Raw genomic sequence first — 22,878 nt, forward strand, 5'->3', positions numbered from 1 at the left:
TGGAGAGGATGTTTCCAGTGGAGGGAGGGTCTATAACCAGAGGGCACAGCCTCAGAATAGAAGGATGTCCTTTAAAATAGAGATGAGGAAGAATTTCTTTGGTCAGAATGTGGTGAATCAGTGGAGTTCATTGCCACACATGGCTGTGGAGGCCAAATCATTAAATTTATTTTAAGTGGATGTTGATAGGTTATTGATTAGCAGGGGTGTCGAAGGTTACAGCGGGAAGGCAGGAGATTGGGGTTTAGAGGGAAAATAAATGAGCCATGACCAAATAGCAGAGCAGACTCGATGGCACAAATGGCCAAATTCTACTCCTTTATCTTGTGGTCTTATCCTTTAGGAAATCTTGCACCAGTACACCCAAGTTTCATTGCAACTCCAATTTCCTGTTTAGAATTTGCTTCCCATTTAGAAAGTAGTCTACATCTCTTTCTTCTACCAAGTGCATGATCATGTAGTACCCTACACTGTATTCCATCTGTCACCTCTTTGTCTATTCTTCTAATCTGTGCAAGATCTTCCTCAACCCTAATGCATGGTGGAACAGACTCAATTGGCTGAATGGCCTAATTCTACTCCTATGTTTTAAGGTCTGAGAATGTCAGGAGCATTGTTTATTAAATAAATGTAGCACGTTGTATCCTGGAGGCTGCAGCTCATATTCAACTGTGAGTCAGTTGGGCCTGGAATTAGAATTGATTTATTGTGGTCACATATACCGAGCTAACCATGAAAAACCTATATATACATGTTATACATACTATTCACACAGATCAAATCATTACACAGTGCACTGAGGTAGAAAAGATTGCTGATATTAAGTTGACTATCAGTGGTTGCAGGAAATTTAGAAGGGCGATTATCCAATTCAAATCTCCCCACAGACAGGGAGCAATGTGCATAGTATATCAGAGGAGGCACAATGATGAGTTTATGTACACTAATGCTACTTTATGAATATCAAAAAAGGAAAGAAATTCTAATCATCAGCCTGAAACAGTAATCCTGCTTTGCACTCGCAATATTGCCTGACTTGCTGAATATTTTTAGTACATTCTGTTTTTGTTCATGAAATTAAAGCAGTTGGCTCTCCATTCACAGAAGGATGACAAAAGCAAGTATAGTTCTGCCTTTTTACTAATGTTTCTTGATTTTCTGTAATATTTACTAAGACATACAAGTATGTCTATAAATAATATTTATATTACTTAAATCATTTTCAAATAATACAGCATACTCTCTCATTTCCAATTTGCCAAGCAGCTTGGTGTCTATTAAAATAGGAATCATGACCTAAATTTACAAAAAGGGAACCAGCCTTTACTCTAACTTTGTGCAATATTGCATATTAATACAAGGTAGCTATGAAAGCCGTATTAGTCAGCCCATAAAGATCGACATCAGGAATGCTATGTAAGAAGGAGAATGACTGATGAGTAGTGGCAAATTGAAAATATCAGACTCAGCAAGATCAACAGAGCAGAGTGCATAACAGAGATATGCACTCTGAGCAGATTTTCAGTGATGACAGGGTGTGTTGTTGTGTCTAAAAATAGGCCATAATGAAAATAAAACTGCAGCCTTATAAAAGCTACTTTTAATATTTCAGCCAGACCACTAGTTATGACTCCTCAACAAAGCTACAGTCATAGAGAAGTGCAGCACAGAAACAGGCCCTTCAGCCCATCTAGTTAATGCCAAAACCATTTTAAACTGCCTACTCCCATTTACCTGCACTAAGACCATAGCCCTCCAAATCCCTACTATCCATGTACCTATCCAAACTTCTCATGTTGAAGCGAGCTTGTATGCATCACTTGTGCTAGCAGCTCATTCTATACTGTCTTGACCCTCTGAGTGAAGAAATTCCCCCTCATGTTCTGCTTAAATATGTCACCTTTCACCCTTAACCTATGACCTCTGGTTACAGTCCCACCCAACTGGAAAAAGCCTGCTTGCACTTACCCTATCTATAGCCCTCATGATTTTGTACACCTCTATGAAATCTCTCAATCTCCTATGTTCTATAGAATACAGTCCTAACCTTTTCAATTTTTCCTTATAATTCAGGTCCTCCAGACCCATCAACATCCTTGTAAATTTTCTCTGCGCTCTTTCAACCTTGTTTACATCTTTCTTTAGGTAGGTGACTAAAACGTCACATGATGCTCCAAATTAGGCCTTGCTAATGTCTTATACAACTTCAACAATAACATCCCATCTTCTGTACTCAATACATTGATTTATGAAGGCCAATCTGCTAAAAGCTTTCTTTATATCCCTATCTCATTCTGAATGCCAAGCGATTGAATCTTCTTAACCAGCCTCCCATGCTGACTTTGTCAAATGCCTTACTAAGATTTTTGCCAGCAGTCATTTGTTAAGCCACATCTGTTGAAGCAAACCTGAAGATTGCAAACTAATGTCTCTACCAACCCCACCTCTACAATATACTGGTGGTACAGGTCTATCACTACAAAGCTCTGATGTATAGACCAGTTGATATTAATGACTATAATTCATAACTTGTAGGTACAGTCTGTCACTGTATAAAACTAGTTAGTGCATGAAATTTGAAAACAAAAGAGCTGAAATGCCGGAAAGTTGAAATAAAACTCAAAGTTCTACAAATGGAACAGCTTGTAGAGCTGCTGCTTCACAACTCCAGTGATCTGGAGTTGATGCTGAATTCTGGTATAGTCCATGTGGAATTTTCATTTTCTCCCATGAGTGTGTGGGCTGACACATTCACAAAACCAGTTTACCTTGTCGCCAAAAATATGTGGTAACTTCTACTTTACAAAAAGACCACTTGACAACTTGATGGCCAAAAGACCATCTTTATCTGGGATGGCAAATGATCTTTACAGTACAGAGGCTTCCAGGTACCTCGTGCGGCCTGGGTGGAGGAACTATATACAATGCATACTGGGAGTAAAAGAACGGAAGTAAAGACCCCGCCAACCCCGGATCCCGCCTCTGGCTACCAACAGCTCCCCGATTAATATTAACTTACTTTTAATAATACCCACATTACAACACTTCTCCCCCTTTAAAATCTAACATTCCCCAAATATAGAAAAACTGGGAAATAAAAACAGTGGTATCATTAGCAACAGGTTACCAATACAAAAACACCTAAAAAAAATGGCAAATTCAACATTCAATCTAACAACAAAAGAAACTATCCAATCAAATATTCAGTCTGTCAGGAGGTTTGTGAGGGCGCTGCGATCTACGCACTACCCCCGGTGACCCAGCAGGCACCGCTGGTGAGGATGTTTTGGGCGGATCTAGTGTTGGGGACACAAGGGGGGTCTGTGTGTCCATGTGAGAATGTCCATCCTCTTCAGGGGACTCTGCCCCCTCTGCCAGTGTGTCTCCCTCTAGCAAAGTCACTGGTGGACATGCTTCCCCAGTAGTCTGTCTCACCATTGGAAACTCCATGGAACTGTCTACCTCTGAGCTGGAATCATGACACAGGTGCACATGGTCCTGATGTCTGCAGAAAACATGCCCATCAGTCAGCTTAACAATGTAGGAGACTGGACCACTCTGCTTAAAAATAACACCAAGTAGCCATTGCTGATTATTTCTCACATAGACATTGTCATCTGGTTCTAACTGTCTGTCTCACGCATGTTGATCATGTCCGTCCTTCTGCTTTTCCTGCTTTCTCTCCACTTTTGCCTTCATGTCCGAGTGCAGCAGGTCCAATCTCGACTTAGGCCTACGCCCCATCAGCATCTCTGCTGGAGTGTGTGCAGTTGTCGTCTGTGGCGTGAGGTGGTATTTAAACAGAAACGTGAAAGCCAGGGACTAAGAGAGTTCCCTGTCATCTGCTTCAGGCCTTCCTTCACTGTCTGAACAGCCCGTTCAGCCAAACCATTGGATGCTGGGTGGAAAGGGGCCGTCCGAATGTGACGAATGCCATTCTGCTGCATGAACTCACCGAACAGCTCACTGGTGAACGTCGGGCCATTATCAGTGACCAGAGTGTCAGGCAACCCGTGGACTGCAAACACCTTGCCTGAGTTTGTCTATGGTTGAAGGGGCTGTGATATTGCTCATGATGTGAGCTTCGATCCATTTGGAATGCACATCTACCTTTACAAGAAACATCCGCCCCATGAAGGGGCCAGCAAAGTCCAAATGTAGCCTAGACCAGGGGTAGACTGGCCACTCCCATGGGTGCAAAGGAGCCGGTGGTGGCATGTTCTGATTGGTCTGACATTGCGTGGATGATTTTACCTTGTTCTCCAGATCCTGATCCATTCTTGGCCACCAGACGTAGGATCTTGCAAGGCTTTTCATTCCAGACACCCCTGGGTGAGTCTCATGAATTTCCTCCACAATCTGTGAATGGCCAGGGGGAGGCACGATGACCCTCGCCCCCCAGAAAATGCAACCATCCTGCAGACTCAGTTCGGTCTTGACGTTTGGCATGCCTCAGTTCCTCTCCTCCCACAACTCTGGGCCAACCTTGTAAAAGAAAAGTCTTGACTTGAGACAGGACTGGGTCCCTCTCTGTCCATTGCTTGATCTGGGTCATCTTTACAGGTGTCACGGACAGCCTCCCCAATGAAAACACAGTCTCTGGAGGCACATCTGTAGTAACAGACGTCTCAGGTAAAGGGAGTCGACTGAGCGCATCAGAGTTTGCATTATCCCCACCCACTCTGTACATGATAGTATACTGGTAGACTGACAAGGTGAGAGCCCGACGTTGTATCCTGGCTGAGGCTAGTGGTGGGATGCATCTGGTCTCCCTAAAAAGGCTCATCAGTGGTTTATGGTCGATTTTGCCTTTCATGGCATAGGACACTGACCTGGGCTTATAAAACTTGGTGTGGCCTCAGGGTCGACATGGAGTTTCACAGTCACGCCCTTCAGTGTGCCCATCTCATCCCTGAAAATGTCACTATACCGGTGCAGAATGTCCTCCGTCGTGTGTGCATAGTTAATTTCATGCCAGTTGAGCCGGATTTTGCGAAGCCAATCGCGGCCCAAAAGATTGGACCCACCGCCCCTGCTATCACCAGCCTGGCTTCAGCCTTCTGGCCCCCAAAATACCCACATATAACACCCCTAAATGAGGTATAGGCTGCCCCGTGTAGGTCCTGAGTTGGAGCTTAGATGGTCTGATGGGAGGCAGGTTGGATCCCCATGTCCTCCTGTAGGTCTCTTCACTAATGACCGATGCAGTAGCCCCCGAATCAATCTTGATGTCCTTTCCCTTGATAGTGACTGTGGCATAATATGGTTCAGGTGGTCCCTCATCCGTTTCCACCCCAAACATGTTGTAGGCAACACTGCCTCCTCGTCTGCTTCTCCTAGGTGGTGTGTGGCTGCCTGAGCCTGTTGAGCTTTCCCCTGCCCAGGCTTAACCTTACCCTTTATGCTCCTGCACTTTTTAATGAAATGTCCCTTCTTACAAAAAGACCACTCAACAACTTGGTGGCCAAAAGAACATCTTTATCTGGGACGGCAAATGATATTTACAATACAGAGGCTTACAGGTACCTCGTGTGGCCTGGGTGGAGGAACTATATACAATGCATACTGGGAGTAAAAGAGCGGAAGTAAAGACCCCGCCAACCCCGGATCCCGCCTCTTGCTACCAACAGCTCCCCAATTAGTATTAACTTACTTTTAATAATACTCACATTGCAACACAACATCGCTGATTCAACCACTCGACCAAGGTGTGATCCACATTCAAGGCATATTTTTTTCTACAGTGAGCTATCTCTCAGATGCTGCAAGCAACAGACGATTTTGAAAATTCCAGGAGGTTACCAATGGTGAGGGAATGGCGGAAGCTGGAACACTCAGCACAAATGGCGATGGACACGGACCCAAGTTTAGAATGGAGTCAGCATTTCAGTCGTTCCCTGCCGTCAACCCTTCTTCCTTATGAGCAAATTTATGCTGAAAAACAAAATGCTGCCAAGCAAACAACCCTCACCACTTTCTTCAAACCGGTGCCGGCAGTTCTAAGAGTTCTGTGAGTCTTCCTTCACCCCTCGCTGTGCTCGATATGATCCTGACGACCACAACCATCCACCTTATCCATGTAAAGCTGCCTGACACCACAACCACTCATCTCCCAGAGCGAACACACCTGCCACTGTTGGTGAGTACTGTACACCCTAGTATGTTAACTTTCTATGATTTATTACATTGAATATTAACTTAAGTTGATGAAACATAATACAAATGTTGCCTTGTGGTACTGCTTTTGTGTTGTATTGGTATGAAAATGTGAATAAGTTACAGATAAAACATATTTAGGAAGCCCTCTGGAACGCATCCCTGTTTTCTCCATTTAACTAATTATTCAGATTATGTGATTTCACATTATGCGTTGACTACGAGGAACGTATCCCCCGCATATAACGAGGATAGGGTGTAGCTACATTCACCGATATACATATGGAACTGTTTTTAATATCTGTCAAAACATGTTCATAGGCATCAGGACAGAGCATTCTTCAGTATTTGTGGAATGGCTTTGGTTGAATGAATGGATGGAAACCAGTTTTTGTTGTTTGTGAGGGGCAGGCATGACACTGCATGAAGATGTTTCCCAGTGGTGGATGGATAGTGGGTCTTTGTGAGTGTTTATTGAATTCCTGAGGTGAGGAGTGTTGTGCTAGAATAGGTTGGAGAAGGCAAATTGGAGCAATACACATCAAAATGTAAATGATCACAATTCTATCCCCAGTTGTGTATGTGTCTCTGATGTGCCCACATTCAATTTTAAACTATTTAGTGACTCTTCAAAATTAGCTAACTGTGCATTAATATAAGTAATAAATTAACCATCAAACATCATTTCATTATCTTCAGAAATGTCTCTTAATATGATCATTTGATCAACAGGGTTGTTATGGATTACTTCAACTTCCCCAATATAGACTGGGACCTCATTAGTGCAAGAGTTTAGATGGGCAGAATTTGTTAGGTGCACCCAAGAGTGTTCCTGAAATCAGTATATAGATATTCCAACAAGAGGAAGGGCCATTCTGGACTTTCAGTGGGTGACTGTTTAGGAAACAGTGATCTCAACTCCTTAAATCTTAAGGTAACTATGAATAAGGATAAGTATAAGTATGGACCTTGTGGGAGAGTATTGAATTGGTGCAGGATAAATTACAAAAGCATTTGGGAACAGCTGTTTTTGGGCAAGTCCACGTCTCACTTGTGGAGATTGTCTATGGTGAATTTTGTCAAGAAGAAAAAGAAAGCCATTGTAAGGCTTAGGGAGCTAAAATCAGACAGAGCCCTTGAGAATTATAAAGAAGCTAGAAAACAACTCAAGAAGGGAATTAGCAGGGACCATAAAAAGTCCTTGGCAAGTATGATTAAAGAGAATCCTTAGACATTATAAACATACATAAAGAACAAGGGGATAATTAGGGAGGGGAGGATCATTGAAGGATAAAAGAGGGAATATGTGCTTGGAAGCAGATAGTGTGAACAAGGTCTTCAATGAGTACTTATTATCAGTATTTACAAAGAAAGAAGTGGAGGATAGTGAGATTATTGTGAAGTATGCTAATATGTTAGGTCATTTTGAGATAAAGATAGGTAGAGTTGGATCTCTTGAAGAATGCCAAACTAGAAAATACCCCAGGTTATTGAGAGGGGAGAGAAACAAAGGATGAGATCACTGGGTCTTGACCAAGACCTTTTGTGTCTTCTGTGGATTCAGAATTGGCTTGCTCATAGAAGATGGAGAGTAGTGGTCAATGGGACTTATTTTAGCTAGTATGCTAGACAAGTGGGTTAGGTTCACAGATGGTACAAAGATTGATAGCATTGTGGATGGTGTAAATGATTGTGAAAGGATATCTCAGGAGCTATATATGTATATATTTCAATTGCATACATGGGTGGAGAAATGGCGGATGAATTTTAATCTGGCTAAGGGTAAGATATTACATGTTGGGAGATCAAATTTAAAGAGACACGCTACAGTTAATGGCAGAACCTTTAACAATGTTGAGGTATGGAGGGATCTAGGCATCCAGGTCCAAGTCCAGGACCACCTTTTAAGGTGAGTGGAAAAATGGTTAGGAGAAATTTAGAGGTAATTTTTTTTTTTACAAGGAGAGTGATAAGTGTCTGGAATGCCCTAACAAGGTTGGTGGTAGAGGCTGATACATTGGAAATATTTAAGAGACTCTTAGTCTGGAAAAAGGATGGCCATGGGCTGTGTAGGAGAGGAAGGGTTAGATTTATCATGGAGTAGGTTAAAAGGTCGGCACAACATCATTGGCCAAAGGTCCATACTGTGCTATACTGTTCAATGTCCCACAGCTTCCTGAAAGTGGCTGTGCAGGTTGATAGGGTGCTAGAGAAGATATATGGCATGCTTGCCTATTTTGGCTGGAAAATGAGTTAAGAGTTAGGAAGTTATGTTGTGTTTTATAAAACACCAGTTAGGCCACACCTGGAGTATTGCTTACAGTTCTTGTCACCCTATTATAGGAAGGATGGGGAGGCTTTAGAGAAGGTGCAGATGAGGTTTACTAGGATACTGCTTGGATTAGAGGACATGTGCAAGAGGGAGAAGTTGAATTAACTGGTTTGTTTTTTCTGGAGCAGCTGAGGCTGAGGGGAGACCTGATAGAAGTTTATAAGATTATGAGAGTATAGATAGACAGCAAATATCAAAGGGTCTGTCCCTATACTGTGTTCTATGTTCTTGAACAATTCTGACCTATTTCCTACATGCATCAAATACCTTTATAGATTACAGACCTGCTCTTCTTCACTTAGTTCCCATTGATGAGTGTTGGACTTGCTCATTGGTGTGGTGAGTGTGACTTTGTCAGTTTTCCTTAACCGGTTTTCTTTGCCTTTGCTATTAGCTGTTGGTTAATTATCATTTCCCTCAGCACTTTGACTACAATGCCTTACACAGACACATGCACACACTCACACAGAGACACACACACACACAAGGCTGGACCAATGTGTCACATGTGAAGAGAATACATGAACACTTCTGCTGGAGTAAAACCCACAGCAAAGTGAAGCCCTAGTGGAATTCATGACTGCAACACTCACATGCAGTTTACTCTTTATTTCAGGGCCAGTTAGAGATGGGCAATAACTTCTGACATTGCCTGTCATGTCCACATCCTAGCAATGAAGAGGAGAGCTAGGGAGTTTCAAATACTATAACCATGATCACTTCCAAGAAAGAAAGCAATCCAATTGATTACAGAAAGGTCTATCTACTGTCTTCCAGAGGGGAAGTCACTGCAATCTGTTTCTTTCCATAGACTATGGCCTCTTCCAAATTTCAGGGTAAACTTTATCCTTCAAGAGGCACTCTAGATGTGCATTTCATTGCATGACAAATTGAAAGAAAATGTAGCCAGCCTCACCAGCATCTGTACTAGGCCTTTCTTGATCTCAAAAAAACTGTTGACTGTTAATAGAGAAGGTTTATGCTGTATTCTTCTAAATTTAGCTGATCTCAGGAGTTCGTTACCATTCTAGAATCTGGTAATCAATGCCATGTAAGTCATGACTGTCATGAAAACATGAAAACTCAGACTGGGGTGATGAGTGTGACTCTCAAATATGGATTAGTTTGCATTTCTTGAGAACCAATTCTGAGAAAAGACTAATATTAAAGATGAAATTCATCATTGCTTCTGTTGCACTAGTGTAGAATTTGCCCAACAGATGCAAACAGAGTTCAGGGATAAAAACTGCAACTCAGGCAGCAAACCCATTGAGTATTAAGCAGTAATAATTCCACCCTTCTATATGCTTTAGGAATATGAACAAGCTGCACTAGGTACCTCAAGCATCAGAGAAATTTCCCAAATTCTTTTTTCTGGGGAAGCCTCCAAATGCAGCAGCAGGGGAGGTGAACTAACATTCATAATGTAAACACTCATACCAGACATTAGACATTTCACATTGTTCTCATCCATTATTCAGATTCCTGAAACAAGCTGTCTGCTCGAAACCCTGTCATGTAAGAGGTTTCTGGAAGAACCAAAATGAAAGTGCTTTAGGGATGTGCTCATTAAAAAATAACAACCTTGCTGGCTCATAGCAATCCCTCTGGTACTCAAAATACTAAAGCAGCTACCAGGATCTCAGCTCTCCAAGAAAGAGGCAGGCAGGGGTGATCCATGAGCACATAGCATCCCAAATATTCACTAATCTACCTGTCAAACACTATCTGTCTCACTAGTGTGTGTATGAAGATCCTACATAGGACTTCATTCTCTTCTGAGCCTGTAGAGATGGAGTGTAAGTACATCATCATCAACTCCAAAGTGTTGCCTGAGGAAAAAGAAGGCAGTAAGGCAGATATTATTTCTCAAGCTGTGGTTCATTTAGTAAGGTTATGTGCTTCGTTCTCACCTACAGTCCTAGAAGATGGTTTTTGAGGAGGGTAACTTAAAGTTCTTTCATATGATCTTCAATACTATGATTTGCAAGGCTCTGAAACAGTTACAATCATCTCCTTCAAGTACAGTTGAATTTTGCTGTAATCCTACAGCACAGGCTAAAAGAAGATGATACTTTTGAAATTAACTTACTTTTAGGAACTATTTCAGTACTTTTACCCTCTTCTTGCTAAAATATGTCCTGATCAGCATTAATGCTGTAAATTGGAGACATTAATATGTCACCAAAAATTACTCAAAAGAGATAGAGTTTTGAGATTTTTAAATTATATTAACTAATTAATATATCAAGTTGTTGATGTCAGTGACAGTATTCTCTGTCATATTTACAATTCATAAATACGATGTTGATAAAGTTGCAAGTATGAAAATCGTAAAATTATTTTAACATTGAAAAAGGACCTATGCTTTCCTGGCATATATGACTAAACTCTTCTCGAGTTCTAGGTGGGTACAGGTTATCGATTATAACCTATGCTTTGATGAACAATTCTGCCATCTTCATCAGGGATGATGCCTGGGCATGTCTATTCTGATGGTATTTATACCCTTGTAGTCTGTCCCTCCTGAATGGTTAGTCCTCATCCAATCAGGTTTCCACTCTCCCACTTGTCTTCCCTATATTTCCATGGTTTCTGAAAGGATTGCCAGATCCTGAAGAAATACCAGATTAATACTATCCACAAACCCATAAGGAAACTCAAATTACAGCTTATGTGGGTCAAGGAAGATCTGGGACTCAGGATCAGCTGGCATTTCCAGGATTTCCTGTGAATGTAGAGCAGTGTATATCGGCCAGAAGGGATGGATGGTGGAAACCCACATCAAGAAGCACCAGTTTGAGTTACCGGAGAAACTGGTGGCAGTAGAACACTGCCATTGCAATGGTCATAGGTTGACTTTGACAGCCCAAAACTGCTGTGCTGCCACAGTGGCTTTTGGAACCGCTTGGTAGAGGAAGCCATTGAAGTAATAGTGAGGGAAAGAATTTTATCAAAGACAAAGGTCTCACTCTAAGTAAGAACTGGAATTTGATTGTAAACAAATTGGGAGAGTGGAAACCTGATTAGATGAGGACTAACCAATACAGAGGGATGGACTATAAGTGTATAAATACCATTGAAACAGACATGCCCAGCATCATCCCTGATGAAGATGGCAGAACTGGTCATTGGAACGTTGATTATAATTGATATCTTTACCCATCACTATACACTATTTATGAATAGTGTATTGCTTGAATTTTTATCTGTTTTAAAAATGTAATATTAATATATTGTTTTGCATGCATTTGTATATTGTCAATTTTATTTAATTAATTGTAGATTAGAGGCACAAAATAAATGTTATTGATGTAAAAATTTGTAGTAAGCAAATAATTTTCTAAAAATCTGAATAGATCCTTGTGCATTTATGTAATTTTTATCATTATACAATTTTTAAAAAACTTTTTTATTGAGTTTTCAAATAATTACAGAAATAAAAGAAAATATATGAGAGAAAAAAAATATATACCCTACCCCACTCCCCTTAACCCCTCCTCCCTAACATCCCTATATAAAAAAGAAAGGAAAAAAAAAGAAAGAAAGAAAGAGTGCCTGGATATCGGAAGATCCCCACATGCTCCATGGAGTTCGTAATAATTTTAGTATATATATTTATTTATTTCCCCAAATAACCAATTATTTCATCTTTGGAGCACCTATATATTTAATCCTGTCTTTTGTAAATAAGGGCGCCAAATTTTCAAAAATGTTTCATATTTATCTCTTAAATTGTAAGTAATTTTTTCAAGTGGAATACAGCCATAAATTTCCTTCTACCAATGATCTATACTTAAGTATGTATCCGATTTCCAAGTAACTGCAATAGCCTTTTTGGCTACTGCCAATGCAATTTTTATAAATTCTTTCTGATATTTATTCAATTTGGGTTTTGGTTTTATCCCTTCAATATCGCCTAGTAAAAATAATATTGGATTATTTGGAAGTTGTGTTCCAATAATTTGTTCCAATAAAACTCTTAAATTTGTCCAAAAAGGTTGAATTTTAGAACACGACCAAGTAGAATGTAAAAAAGTACCAATGTCTTGTTTACATCGGAAACACTGATCGGATAAATTTGGGTTTAATTTATTTATTTTTTGTGGTGTGATATATAATTGATGTAAAAAATTATATTGCACTAATCTTAACCGGACATTTATTGTATTTGTCATACTATCAAGACATAGTCTTGACCAATTTGTTTCTTCAATTTTAATATTCAAGTCACTTTCCCATTTTTGTCTTGACTTATGGACTCCTTGTTTAATTGCCTGTTTTTGAATCAAGTTATACTTATAAGAAATAAATCTATTAATCTTTCCTTTTTGAATTGAAGTTTCTATTTCATTAGATTTCGGCAATAACATTGTTTGACCTAATTTTCTCTTAAATAAGCTCTTAGTTGGAAGTAACAAAAAAGAGTATTGTTTGATACTTTATATTTATTCTTTAATTGATCAAATGACATTAATATACCTCCATCAAAACAATCTCCTATATATCTAATCCCTTTTTGAAACCAATTATATAAAAGTTGATTATTATTATACAATTTTAAGCATTAATGAAATTAATAAACTTAACCTTAAAAAAGTTTTATTTGGCTTTTCTGTAGGGTGTCTTAATCAGCAAATATTTTTAAAGTTTTATATTTATGTTCAATCCATTCTATCAAGGTTAAAACGGTATCAGAAAAAAATGATAAATAATTTCTGTCCATTGTTTAATTCAGAATCAGAATAATGTTTAATATCCCTGGCATATGTTATGAAGTTTGTTGACTTTGCAGCAGAATTACAGTGCAAAACATAATAAAAAACATGAATTACAGTAAGTATATAGAGATTAAATTTTTAAATTAAGTAAGTTGTGCAAAAGTGGAAATAAAAAGGGGAAAGGGGAAGAAGCTGTTCCTGAATTGTTGAGTGTGTGCCTTCAGGCTTCTCTACCTCCTACCTGATGGTAGCAATGAGAATGAGGCATGACCTGGATGATGTGGGTCCCTAGTGATGGATGCCGCCTTTCTGAGGCATCATTCCTTGAAAATACTTCTGGATACTATGGATGCTAGTGCCCATGATGGAGCTGGCTAGGTTTACATGTCTCTGCTGCTGCTTTGATCCTGTAGGCCCCCTATCCCAGACAGTGATGCAGCCAGTTAAAATGCTCTCCATGGTACAACTGTACAAATTTAAGAATGTTTTAAGTGACATACCAAATCTCCTTAGACTTCTAATGAAATATAGCTGCTGTTAGTGCCTTCTTTACAGCTGCATCGATATTTTGAGTCCAGGTTAGATCCCCGGAGATTTCAAGCCGCAAGGCCTTTGATCAAATGTATTTTGATGCTGTTTCTTTCAAAATAATTCAAAGCAAATTCTAGAAAGCAATTTTATGATTTTGTAGCTTTGCTGGGGTCTTGTCTTCTGATAGATATGCCCATTCTTTTTTCATATATTAACTTTATTCAATAGAAAATAGTGGGAATTTGTGTACAGACTGAAATATGCTACCAGCGGGCTTATGGGCAGGTTTAGATCGGAATTTGAATTCATTTTTTTCTATAGTATGACCAGCTTGGCATTCCCTTATGGTTAGCAAAAACATTGCACAGACATACAAGCTTAATCTGATCACAAATGCTGCTTAGCTTTTACATTTACTTACTTGAACTCACAACACCACCTCCCAACCCTTATTGCAGATATTCGCTTATTTATTTTCTTAGTTCTATCCATTCCACCACCATATTTTCTTTCCTGGTCCTAATGAAGTGTACCTGGTTCGCAATCATACTGTCATTTTTGGTACTACCGCATCTAAGGCCTACTTGAAAATAATGTTGGTGAGTTAAGATCTAAATAATGTATTAATTCATACTTCAAAAAAGTAGGCTGTTCATCTCCAACAGTCATTCCAAATTTATAATCCAGTTAAAACCCATTCTTACTTATAAGATATCGGAGCAGAATTAGGCCATTTGGCCCATCGAGTCTGCTCTGCCATCTCATCATGGCTGATCCAATTTTCTTCTCAGCCCTGATCTCCAGATTTCTCCCTGTATCCCTTCATGCCCTGGACAATCAAGACTCTATCAATCTCTGCCTTAAATATACGTATAAACTTGGCATTCACAGCTGCCTGTGGTAAAGAATTCCACAGATTCACCACTCTCTGGCTAAAGAAATTCCTCCTTAACTTGGTTCTAAAAGAATGCCCCTCTAATTTGAGTATGTGTCCTCTGGTCTTAGACTGTCCCACCATAGGAAACATCCTCTCCACATCCACTGTATTAAGGCCTGCACCATTCAATAGGTTTCAGTGAGGTCGCCCCATAATCTTCTAAGCGCCAGCAAATGCAGGCCCAGTGCCAACAAACGCTCTTCATATGACAAGCCATTCAGTCCCAGAAACATTTTAGTGAACCTCCTTCGAACTCTCTCCAGTTTCAGCAAGTCCTTTCTAAGATAAGGGACCCAGAATTGTTAACAATACTCCAAGTGAGACCACATCAGTGCTTTATGAAATCTCAACATTGCATCCTTTCTTTTATATTAAATTAATGCTAACATTGCGTTTGCCTTCCTCACCATAGACTCAACCTGCAAGTTAAACCTGCACAAAGACTCCCAAGTCCCTTTGCTATATCCATGCTGGTATCTTTCCTGTAATATTATTGACTCATTAAGCAGCCTCTTGTGTGGCACCTTGTCAAAGGTCATCTGAAAAAACAAATACACAACATCCACTGATTCTCCTTTGTTTATCTTGCTTCTTATTTCTTCAAAGAATTCCAACAGCTTTGTCAAGATTTTCCTTTGAGGAAACCATGCTGACTCTGGCCTATTTTATCATGTGCCTCCAAGTACCCTGAGACTTAATCCTTAATAATCGATTCCAACATCTTCCAGACTAACCGGTGTATAGTGTTGCTTTCTTTTGCCTCTCTCCCTTCTTGAAGAGTTGAGTGACATTAGAAATTTTCTAGTCTTCTGGAACCATTCCAGAATCTAGTTATTCTTGAAAGATCATTACTAATACCTAAATGATCTCTGCAGCCATGTCTTGCAGAACTCTGGGGTGTACACCATCTGATCCAGGAAAATTATCTACCTTCAGACCTTTCAGTTTCCCAAGAACCTTTCCTCTAGTAATGGTAACTTCACACACTTCATTACCCCTGATACCTGGAACTTCCACCATACTGCTAGTGTCTTCCACCATGAAGACTGATACAAAATACTTATTCAGTTCATCCACTATTTCCTAGTTCCCCTTATACCTCTTAAGCATCATTTTACAGTGGTTTGATATCCACTCTTATCTCTCTTTTATACTTTATATGTAAACTTTTGGTATCTTTAATATTATTAGTTAGCTTACTTTCGTAATCCATCTTTACCTTCTTAATTACTTTTTTAGTTTCCTTCTGTTGGTTTTTAAAAGCTTCCCAATCCTCTAACTTCCCACTAATTTTTGCCCTCTCTGGCTTTTATGTTGGCTTTGACTTAACTTGTTTGCCATGGTTGTTTCATCTTTCCTTTAAAGTACTTTTTCCTTTTTGGATGTATATATCCTGTGCCTTCTGAATTACTTCCAGAAATTTCAGCCTTTCCAGTTCATCGCATAGTGTTCCATTTCAAACAATTCTAGCCATCTCCTCTCTCATGCCTCTGTAATTCACTTTACTCCACTGTAATACTGATGTCTGACTTTAGTTTCTCCTTCTCAAATTTCAAAATTCAATCATTGTATGATCACTTGCTCCTAAAGGTTCTTTTACCTTAAGATCCCTAATCAATTCTGGTTCACTGCACAACACCCAATGCAGAATAGCCGATCCTGATCCTCCAGTGGGCTCAACCACGAGCTGCTAAAAAGCCATTTTGTTAACATTCCAGAAATCTCCCCCCCACCCTCATAATCCAGCACCAACCTGATTTTCCCAGTCTAGCTACATATTGAAGCCCACCATGACTATTGTAACGTTGCCCTTTTGTCATGCATTTTCTATCTCCCATTGTAATTTGTAGGCCACATCCTTACTACTGTTTTTGGGATTGGTGTACAACTCCTATCAGGGTCTTTTTACCCTTGTAGTTCCTTAAGTCTATCCACAATGATTCAACACCTTCTGACCCTGTCACCTTTTCCTAATAATGTAATGTCATTTTTTTACCAACAGAACAACGTCGCCTCCTCTGCCCTCTTGCCCATCCTTTCAATACGTTGTGTATCCTTGGACATTAAGCTCCCAGCTATAATCTCTTTCAGGCATGATTCAGTGATACCTACAACATCATACCTGCCAGTCTGCAACTATGATGCAAGTTCTGTGTACTGCGTGCTTTCAAATACAACACCTTCAGTCCTGTATTCACCCTTTTTGATCTTGTCCACCTTTGACATTGCAACTCATCCTGTTGACCACAATTTTCCCCTATCAACAGCCTCTCCTCACTACACGTTGCCTCTGTTAGTAAACCAGCTACCTCGTCTTCAACACTATTATCCGCCTTTCCTACAATACTTCTTGCATTGAAATATACGCAGCTCAGGACACTAGTCGCACCATACTCAACCTTTTGATTCCTAACTTTATCTAGGGTCTTACCAACAGCTGCCTCCATAACCTCTGCACTAACTGTTCTGGTACTCCAGTTCCAATTCCCCTGCATCTCTAGTTTAAACTCCAAATTAAATGCCATCTAATATTACATTCCCTTGATTGTCAAGTACTAATTTCTCCTCAAATGCATTTAATCTATTTACTTCAACTTATCACTGTTTTAGTGAATTGCACATTCTTCTAAAGATGTTTCTTCTGAATTCATTAATTGATTTCTTGTTTTTTTTGTGTAAGATCTCTAGTTTTTATCTTTCTCAAGTGGAAATGCTGCCTTGACAGCTGCCAATTGGTTGTTGACTAATGTAACAAGATTACATTCCTCTTCAGAAGCTCCTCCTACAATGTGCTGGCCCAATTATCAATTCATAATGGGAGGGTTTTCTGTATTCAGAATTAATCCTGGGGGGAGGGGGATGTGGTATAGAACCAAAGTAGTTTAGCCTATAAAAGAGCAAAAATACTTAAACTGTCACTAATCCATACCCTGACTTAAGTCCTCTTCAAACCCATCAAAACCTAAAAATGTTTCTGAATCCAAAAGCATTAAAGTTTATCAAAAATTATAAAATGATTACAAAATGTAAAACTAAACGAATCAAAAATTGAATAAATATGTAAGAAACAAGAGTTTCAAACAATTAAAATATTTTATCTAAATTCAGCTAACACAAAAAATTGTAAGTATTGCCTCACATCTCTCCATCAATGTCAGAACACTACCCAAACCCACACCAAATATAGTAGTGGTAACTCCCTCACAAACCTCATATTAATCCCTCTCTTCCTTACCAACCATCCACTTGACTTAAGTAGGAAACTAATCTGCCTACAACAAAGCCAATATATCCATACCCATGCTGCTATCTCCTCTCATAGTCTCCCCATCAGCACTCCTGCTTTTAGCTGGGCATTGGTGTCAATCTCCAATGACCCATTTCATCCTCTTCCATCCCTTCTGCCACTGGTATAGCACAATATCAGTTGGACCTAAGGCCGTCAGCCAGCCTTGGGCTTCAAGAGAAATTAATGTTTGCAACAAGTTATGGAAGAAAAAATGCTTGTTGATTTATCACAACTGGATTCTAACCATTCATTCTGACTTATGTTGGCTCAGACCAAGAGGAAACCCACCTCTCCTGACAGGTGCCTATTCTCTGCAGTGTTTGTGGAGAGAGAGTATTAATTTATTTAATATTATAGATGGATAACCTTATAACAGGACAGGCCAGTTTTGATATAAACTGCCTGTTACCTGAAATTCTAGAATCCAGTATTGATTCTGAAGGCTGCAAATATTAATGTGATCCACTTCCACTCTGTTTCTGAAAAGGCTAATATGGAGGTACAGCAACTAATTAGCAAAGCTAAAGATGGATAAAGATGTTTCTTCTGAATTCATTGATTTTTTGTTTTTATATGTAAGATCTCTAGTTTTTATATTTCTCAAGTGGAAATGCTGCATTGACAGCTGCTATTGGTTGTTGACAAACATTATTGTTTGTTGCTAGGGGAACTGAATACAAAAGTAGGGAGGTTACACTTCAATTATAAAGAGCATTGTGAAACCACATTGAGAGTACTGGGCATTTGTCTCCTTGTTTTAAAAGGATGTAAATGTACTGGAAGCAGTTTGGAGAACATTTACTAGACTGGAATCTAGAATCGTCAAGTTGTCTTAAGAGGAAGGTTTTGACAGGCTAAATTTTATCTGCTGGAGTTTAGAAGACTGAGATCATAACATCCTGAGTACATTGAAGACAGATTCTGATAAACCTTTAGATATGAAGGAAATTAATGGATTATGGGTTACTATAGGAAAGTTGCACTTAGGAAAGACATCAGCCACAATCGTATTGTATGGTGTAGCAGGGTGTGAGGAGCTAAGTGGCTGACTTCTGCTTCGATTTTTAATGAATAGATTTCAGTGAGTGGAAGAAGTGGGGTTATGTGGATGTAAAGCAATTGCAGATAGCTCTGTGGATGTCATTTTGACATTTTTTCATGGGGTCACAAATTTGAGGAAAATGAACATGGGTGGGGGAAAACATGACTGCTTCTGCACTAGGATTCTGATAGAAAATTTTAAGGACAAAATTAATAACATGGCAAGTTAGCATGCATGGCCCCTTTGGAGAACTCAGGAAATTAAGAATTCAGCAAGATCAAAAAAAGTGTCTATTTAACCTTCTTACTTGTGAGCTAATGCTTTCAAGGGTAATTCATATACTATCAGATTACCTGTTAATCTCTGTAATAAATTTTCTTTCAAGGTTCATACAGGTCAGTGAAAGGTCTTCAATGTAAGCTGCATCAGAATTTCTGAATCCTTAGATTCTTTTTCCTCATATGAGTTATGAATAATTTCCAAGAACTGAAATATTTTAGTTCAGTCACCATCACAAAGAAATGCTAGAGGGCAGACTTTCCATGCTGAATAACACAAGGATGCATTAATTAAAAAAAAACCCACTGTCCTTTAAATGTGTTGGCCCTTGGGACTAGTAGACTTTTATCTGGCACTATTTAAAGGGTCACAGCAAGGACACATCATTTGCACAGACCCAGCAGTGCTACTTGTGGGTGCATTTTAGATGCTCATATACCCTTTATAACCTGAAGACTTAGACTTGTTCACCATCATCTCCCCTTCAGCTTTCTGTGTCAGAGCCTGAGCCAAGTGTGCATTTCCTAAAAAAATTGCTGCCATTAATTTTCAGCTTATTTTTATTCTGTCAGGAGATTTTAGGGGAAGTTCCAATAGTTAATGAAATAACTTAATTTTAAAGGCATTTTTTTGTTTCTATGTTGGCATTTTAAAATTGGATGGTGTCATCTGTACAACTTTGCCAACGTGGAATTTCCTGTAGTCTTAACCATAGAACACAGGCTACAAATTTGTAATTAAAACCAGCTCCAGAAAATCCTAAGAGTTCATCCTTACTAGATGCTGGCGAATGCCATGATCACCATACACAGTTTTTGCAGGACTTATTGCCTCTTCAAAGCTACCATTGTCAAGTCTATGTTCTGACTACTCTTGAGTGGCCAGAATATTAGTGAATGATACCATGGCAATCTTCAAGGCCTATTAGATTCAATTCAGAGATGTTTCTATGGAGGCTAATTGGCCGATTACAGTTTATCCAATGATATCAATATTATATATACATTGCCTTTTAGTATTTGGTGTTGGTTCAACTTAATAATCACATGCAAATTAATTACTGATTCATCAATTTTGAATTCTTGGTGTATACTATTTTGGAGAAACATTGATAGTTTATTATGTGAGTGAGCATTTTAAGTTCAGTGGGATACAAGAAAGTCAGAGTGATACAATTCTTGTCCTCAGATGCTTCTGTAACTTTAAAATAATAACATGAAAGGATAATATGCTTTCATCAAATCATTTATAATTATTAATTAACAACCTTTCCTCTGAGACAGAATCCAATGTGATGACCTCCACTGTTGATTCATCAGTCCTACGCATTTTTTGTTCTGAATTCATAGTGTATGATGTTATAACCGAGGTAACTATTCAACTGAGATGGTATATGGAATTCTTTTATTGGTTCTGTTATCTATTTGAAGGTGATAGAAACTTGATTTTTTTCTGAGAATAATGACTTCTTGAAGTTCATATTAATAAAGAGGTATTGATAGCCTCCAAGGCAAATGGTAAGGTTTTAGGTTTAATGGAAAATATTTTTTTTCTTGGAGTTTGAAAAGATAAGGCAGTAAGTGAACTTAGAGCATTTACTCAAATCAAATTTATTTATTTTCTGCCCGAACTCTTGAATGCATAAAACAATGCAATTTTTCCAATTTTTTTCTTAATTCTTGATATGAAATAAAAGCAACAGAGACCTTTTCATAAATTCCCTTTTATTTGTAAATTTGTTTGTGGTAATAATTCCTCATGAGTTTTGTGTGAGTTATATGTACCGTGATGTACACCTTGGTCTAGAGGAATGTTGTTTAGTTTGGCGGTAAACATGGATTTATAAACTTGATCTTGAACTTCAGGGTTTTGCGATTTCTGGCCTGTTTCATTGAAAGAAAATTGGAGGAAGACTTTGGTACCATCAAAAAGCAAGTGTAATAACACTGAGAAAGACTTTAATAAAATATCCTGAATAATAGATCACTGGAAGATTACAATCTCTAATATATTATTAGGTTACTATTTGAGTAGTATATTGCTACTTTAGAATTCTTGCTCAATTCCTTATTAAGCTTCGACAAAGTTCTATAGATGTATGGTGGATAGTATATTGACTGGCTGCGTCACAGCCTGATATGGAAACACCAATGCCCTTGATTGGAAAATCCTGTACAAAGTAGAGAATATAGCCAAACCATCCTGAGCAAAGTCCTCTCCACGATTGAGCACATCTACACAGAGCACTGTCACAGGAAAGCAACATCCATCATCTTTTCCCCTCCACCTGGGTCATGCTGTCTTGCCGCTGCTGCCATCAGGAAGGCAGGTACAGGAGCCTTAGGGCCACATCACCAGGTTTAGGAAAGTTATTACCCCTTAAACATCAAGCTTTTGAACCAAAGGGGATATCTTCACTCAGCTTCACTTGCCCATCGCTGACATGTTCCTGCAACCTATGAACTCACTTTCATGGACTCTGCATCTCGTGTTCCCAAATACAAAAAAAAAGAAATAATAATGATAAATAAATAAGCAATAACTTTCAAGAACATGAGATGAAAAGTCCTTGAATGTGAGTCCATAGGTTGTGGGAACAGTTCAGTGATGGGGCGAGTGAAGTTGAGTGCAGTTATCCCCACTGGTTCAAGAGCCTGATGGTTCCTGAATCTGGTGGTTTGGGTCCTGAGGTTCCTTGACCAACTCCCTGTTGCCAATGGTGAGAAGAGAGCATGGCCTAGTGGTGTGAATTCTTGATGGTGGGTGCTGCTTATCCATGACAGTGTTCTGTGTAGATCTGCTCAATGGTGAAATGTGCTTTACTTGTGATGGACTAGCCCGAATCCACCACTTTTTGTAGGATTTTCTGTTCAAGTGCAATGGTGTTTCCATACCAGGCTGTGATGCAACCAATTAATATACTCTCCACCACACATCTATAGAAGTTTTTCAACATTTAGATTTTATGCCAAATCTTTGCAAACTTCTAAAAAAGCAAAGGCATTGTTGTGCTTTCTTCATAATCTTACTTATGTACTGGGCCCAGGATAGATCCTCTGAAATGATAACACTGAGGAATTTAAATTTGTTGACCCTCTCCACCTCTGATTCCTCGCTGAGGACTGGCTCATGAACCTTCAATTTCCTCTTCCTGAAGCCAATAATCAGCTCTCTGCTCTTGCTGAGATTGAGTAAGAAGTTCTTGTTGTGGCAACAAACTCTCAAGTACAAGGATGCAATCATGGATATAAGACCATAAGATATAGAAGCAGAATTAAGTCATTTGACATCAGATCTTCTCTGCTATTTCATTGTGGCTGATCCATTTTCCTCTGAGCCCCAATCTCCTGTCTTCTCCCCATATCCTTTCATGCCCTGACCAATCAAGAACCTATCAGCCTCTGCCTTAAATATACCCAATGACTTTGCATCCACGGCTGCCTGTGGCAATGGATTCCACAGATTCACCACTCACTGGCTAAAGAAATTCCTCCTTATCTCCAATATGGTTGACTTTAGATAAAATCTATGTTGGATTGTGCAGCATTGCAAAACAAGAAACAGCAGTATACCATGCAGATTCTAGATTAT

General features: G+C 39.1%; 1 long non-coding RNA gene across 2 annotated transcripts in view; it reads left to right on the forward strand.

The window, feature by feature from the left end:
- Positions 1-22,878, forward strand: part of LOC132391290 (uncharacterized) — a 131,259-nt gene that overhangs the window by 4,690 nt on the left and 103,691 nt on the right. For both annotated transcript variants that reach the window (XR_009511158.1, XR_009511157.1), the window contains exon 2: positions 5,745-6,139. This is a non-coding gene — a long non-coding RNA (uncharacterized LOC132391290). The remainder of the gene's footprint in view (positions 1-5,744; positions 6,140-22,878) is intronic.

Source organism: Hypanus sabinus, chromosome 3 (genome assembly GCF_030144855.1).
Source record: "Hypanus sabinus isolate sHypSab1 chromosome 3, sHypSab1.hap1, whole genome shotgun sequence".
NCBI lineage: Eukaryota > Metazoa > Chordata > Chondrichthyes > Myliobatiformes > Dasyatidae > Hypanus > Hypanus sabinus.